Below are 5,297 nucleotides of genomic sequence, written 5' to 3'. Positions count from 1 at the left end.
GCTGCTTGTTTTCACTGTGTCTTGGGCAAAGGAGGAAAGATTAGGAACATACACATACAAGGTGGCACTTGTGATCGACTTAGTATCTTCCAGGCAAAATAGTTTATAAGCAGGATAGCAATTAGACAAATGATCCATTCTTTGTGTAAAGCTGTTGTTACTATGTTATGTTTAATATACACTCATGCCCCTGTGTCCCATTAAGGTCTGCTGCCTTGGGTGCTGTGTAAACACAGTAGAGGATGTAATGGGCAAGATTAGGCTTATTCCAGTCAGGTTTTGATGAATAAATATTTTTATTATATATTTTAATGATGTGAATGGAGAAACTATTCTGTGAAAGGATGTCAGTATGAAATAGCCAAAGGGAAAAGCAACTTCTAATGAGGTATGAGCAGCTCTGAAACCACAGGGTTTCCCATCTTAAGCTGATATATTTGTCACTTCCTCCCTTGGCTCGTTCCCAAATGTAGTTGCCAAATGAAAGAAAAATAATGACTTCAGATGAAAATCTTCATAGATAATGACAAGAATGAAGAATCTCCATGCAGAGCATTAGGAAAGCATCTCCATTAAAATATAATGTCCGTAAAAAATGTATGTCTCTTCCTAGAAAAAGAAAATATGTTAAATAATAAAAAGAAAGCATGACATGTAAGGTCAGCAGGAATGTCTGTAGAAACAGGGCTGCGTTATGTCTCAATCAGCGATTATCTCAGATATGTCTTACAACTAATCCTGAAATAACTTCTTCAGCTAGAACAATGCAACTTTGAGATGGAAACCCAGGGAATTCCTGACACTGAAGAAATAACAACACATATGCTTGATAGTTTCTATACTTTGGAATAGATTTTATTTGGTGCAGTAATTAGTGGGAATGCAGTATTATTCTAAGAGGTTTTCAAATTTGAGGATTAAATGTTGGTTTTAAAACCAGTAATAACCACTTACATTCTAGCATTAAACAAAATAAAACAGAAAAAGCAATGGCAAGGATCTAAATTTTGAGGCCGTAGGGCAGATCCTATCACCTCACTCTTGGGGAAACCTTTCCTTGCAACATCTTTTCCTTAATGTCAGCTTCAGGTTTCCTTCCTCCCTGGCCATGGCTTCTGGCTGTTCTTCCACAGAAGGTGCTGGACTGCGAGCGTGATCCAGAGCAGCAGTTCCTTAGTCCCCCCTAGAAGAAATAAACTTAATGGAAATATCCCAGACATACTAGTGACAAGTCCCACTCGTTATGCTATATGGCAGCTTCCCGTGCCCTGCCTGGCATGCTCTCCAAGCTCTCTGCATCCCAGTTTGGATGTGTCCTCCAACTCCTTCTGGCTTTCTGCTTCCTTTTGCATTTTCCCCATGTTATTATTAGGGCTCCTTTGTTTTGTTCTCTAACCAGGCAGCTCCATCTGACTATTCTGTTTTCTGATTTCCTTGTGTGCCCCTCAAAGAGTGCCATGTAGAAGCATACACATATTGGACAGCTCTCTTATTGTTTGCCATAAGAAGAAAGGAAGTATATAGCTCTTTTATATGGAATTTCTTGAAGGATTACAAAAGTGCCCCCCTGCTGTGGTGCTAAAATGCTCTCACTCTACCTCAGGCTATATATCCGTGCATGCCCCTCCTCACAAATGGCTTCATCCTATATTAAAGGCAGTTCCTGGAACCTGGCCATCTATAGGATGATGCTTCAGTGCTCTGTGCTTCAGTATCACATCAGTTTTGCTTCTACCTACTCCTGCTCCCTTTTCTCCATGATTTTGTCCATGCTTTGAGCCTGACCTCCCTTCCTCTGCCTGTGCCTCCTGGTCGGGTCCTGCCTCTTGAAGTCTGTACAAACCAAGTGACTCCCCGGCTGCACCTTCTCTCCAGGCCTCTGCTGAAGTCCAGGATCTCTCCCATCTTTCCTGCCTTCTCTTCTGCCACTTCTTGGACCTCTCAGCAGTCACGGGACATCTTTTTCCAGTTCCAGCTATCCATAGCTCCAAACTTAGTAGTTGTCTCTCAACCCAGTAACAGCAGTAAATATTTATACTAAGTTAGCATCTTAACTGGTATTTGGGCTTTATTCAATTGAACTCAAAGGGGAACGATCTTTGGCCTGACAGCAAAAGCTGCTGAAGGTGGGTTCAGCAGAACCCAGGTGGGGGTAGCGCGTACCGAAGGGCACCTGTGCTGTACCGCAGAACACTGCTTTTTCAAGTGGGAACTTTAGAAACTTTTGTGTACCATAAATTTACAGTCTGCATTCTGCTCTCCTGTCACTGGGTTGCCATACAAATCCCAGCCAAATAACTCATACTGCACTCTAAACATTGGCTGAAGAACACCACATCTAACATAAACCTACATAAACTCCTAAGGTTACCAAAGATTTAACTCCTCAGAACAACAATATTTAGCAGCTCTAAGACCGTAGAGTGAACTTCCCCAGGAAATACCTCATCACCTTCTGCCCTCAGTATAAACTCTGTTTCTTTGATGTTACCTTCTCTTAAATGTATAATAACATATGTGTGTTGTTAGAAAATTCAAATCATTGTATACACTGGAAGAGAGAGTAAAAGAAAGCAAGCACGTGAGAAGCTAATCCCAGCAGGGACCTCGGGATGGAGACGTGCTCAGATGTGGTGATGGAGTGTGTAGGTTTCAGTGTAGGAAGAACAGAGTAGCTGAGTGGCTTGCCAAGATGAAGAAATTACTTACTACTGGCGTGGGAAGGGACCCCACAAGGTCTGACTCCAGGCTCTTGGCTTGACTGGTTTTTGCAATTAAGAAAAGATACCCCATATCTTCCTGCTCCAACAGGCACTATTCAAAATAAAGACAGTAATAACAAATGCAAAGGCATGTAGCACAGCATAACCTTAAGGTGAGGGTAAAGATATTACTATTCCTGCAGTACTTCTTTGTGGTCAGCTGTGGCCAAGTGCAAGGCTTCTTAATGATGACAGTGGTAACGCCAGGACTTGATAAACTTGTCTTTATCAGTGAAGTCAGAACATGTTATTTGCAAATGTATATGGATTCTGTGTTCTGCTATAGCACATGTTTGTATAGCCTTTTCTGACAGTTAAAGATGTGCTGAGTTTCCTTGACAGAAAACAGGCATTTTAATAAAATGACTGCCATTTAACTAGAAACTGCTGGGCAGAACTCTATGGGAAACAGTTCCCATGACCCTCAGGAGGGAAGAAATGTTTGTCTTTTAATAGGGCTCCATACTGTAAAAAAATCCTTACTCTGCAGTATACAGGCTTTTTTTAACACAATCCTAACAATGCAAGTCCTGAGGAACTGCATATGCTGTTTGTGGAAACATGTTGTAAATTACACTTGTCTTTAATTTCAGAAAAAGAAACCTTGAAATACTGTTTCAGAACAATGAATTTGAAACAGAGTAAGACTGAAGCAGGATCTTCTGTAATGCATCTAATTTCATTACATTACACATTTCAATCTTGAAATGACAATTGCTTACCCCTTTTATGCAGCTGACTGCTAGTCTTGTGTATCTGGGAATTCATGCTTCTACTCTACATGGGTTTTGTTTCGGATCACATCTAAGTTCACATTTAATGTATTTATTTTATTTTAAAGCATGTTTTACAAAAGTAGCAAAACCTCTAACCCAGCTGTCTTTATTCAGTGTATTCAGTTCATGCTTAAGGGTCACCAGCTTTAAATAGCTTCTTATTCGACATTGTTGGATTGTTTATACGCTGCACATGTCACTGAGCAATTGTACAGAAAGATTTATTTATGAGCTGCCCTACCTGGGAGTGCTCCCCAGCGGCAAGACGAGAAACGAGCAATGGGAACTGAAGTTGCAAAGGAGGTTGCACCATCTGTCTGAAAAGCAAGACACAGGTGAGGAATAAGGAAGGGATGAAAAGAGGCATTCATAAAAAGTTGATTCATCATTAACCTGCTTGCGCTCAAACACAGACAACAATAGCTTGTTTTATGATAAGGTGTTACCCTTCCAAAGCTGCATTCCACTTTGGGAGGGAGAGTGTACTATATGCCGCGAACTCAGGGTGATTGGTTTTGTTTCACCAAAGAGCATGTGTTGAAGCTCCACTTCTTGTTTGTAGTTGGCAAAGAAACAAAATGTATCCTCTGCGGCAAGCAAAAAAGGAGAGAAGCTCTGCAGAGCCCACCTAGAGTGATCACTCCTGAAGGCTGTTAGTTGACTGAGCTGGATGGATGGGGTGCCCACCCCAGCCCTGCTCAAGCGGCCTGGATGTGAAATCCATGCAGCTGCCTTAGGCAGTGTTGGCTCTGAGCCCACCAGGGGTCCCTGCTCACCCCTTCAGCAGTGTCACTGCTTCTCCATGTCTCTAGCTCTGTCCCACAACCTTGTTTATGTACAATGTTGTATGGTCTGTGATTTTGAGCTGCAAGGGTTATACCCACCCTTTACAACTAAAAGTTGAGCAGGGTTAATAATAACAGCAAATTTCTGTCTCTTTCTCGCACACACACAAATAAAAAGAATTTTGAAGAAAAAGTACAGCATGGTCCCTTCTGCCTGGCTCCTCTGGCAGGGGCTGTTGCAAGCAGTATGCATTACCTTGGCATTTGTGGCAACAGCCTTTGGTTTTCTGAAGAAGCAGCAGCCTTTCTCGCAGTCTCCATGAGTAGGATGCTAGGCTGGGACCTGGGCACAGACCCACCCCGGGGTACTGACGGGCTGCTGTACCCACGGAGAGGGAGCCCGTTGCTCCAACAACAGCAAACACCTTCACAGCTGCTTTCCTGGCAGAGCAGCATCAAACCACACTGGAGACCTACGGTCCTGGTTCAGCCCATCACTTATAATAAGACTTGAATATATGCCCAAACTGTGAAGAGGAGTCCAAGAGAGCTGAAGTTTTTCTTTAGGCTTCTAGCAGTTACAGAAAGAAATCCCTCTTGAAAAAGAAGGCCTGTAGACTTTTTGGCGAGCCTGCTTTCCAAAGGAAATGGGGATCAAGTGGCTGTACTCTGCTTGTCAGACTCCCTTCCTCTCCTCCAGCCAGCGCCTTTCCAGCCTGTGTGCCCATTCAGCCAGGTTGGAGCAGGATGAGCGTCTCAGAGAGTCTCTTCCTCCCTGTCCTGAAAGACCTGGGGGCTGCAGAAAGGACAGAGACCCAGGTCAGTGCCTGCTCTGGGGGAAAAGCCCCCAGTAAGTGCTCAGCAGTTATCCACTCCATTAAGATCGCCTGTTGGCAGATCAGCTCATGATTATCCATGCAGGTGGACACCTGATATTTACAGAGAACATCTATTTCATTCATGGGGCATGAGAG

The 5,297-nt window shown here is 43.2% G+C and overlaps 1 long non-coding RNA gene across 1 annotated transcript; it reads right to left on the bottom strand.

Moving 5' to 3' along the window:
- Positions 1-632: 632 nt before the first annotated feature.
- LOC142053870 (uncharacterized) lies at positions 633-3,852 on the bottom strand. Its single transcript, XR_012659352.1, has 3 exons — positions 3,780-3,852; positions 2,710-2,814; positions 633-1,183 (listed from the first exon to the last, which is right to left on the bottom strand). It is a non-coding gene; the product is annotated as an uncharacterized LOC142053870 (long non-coding RNA).
- Between the last annotated feature and the right edge of the window lie 1,445 nt (positions 3,853-5,297).

Source organism: Phalacrocorax aristotelis, chromosome 2, assembly GCF_949628215.1.
Source record: "Phalacrocorax aristotelis chromosome 2, bGulAri2.1, whole genome shotgun sequence".
Classification (NCBI taxonomy): domain Eukaryota; kingdom Metazoa; phylum Chordata; class Aves; order Suliformes; family Phalacrocoracidae; genus Phalacrocorax; species Phalacrocorax aristotelis.
This window is presented reverse-complemented; position numbering and strand designations above follow the sequence as displayed.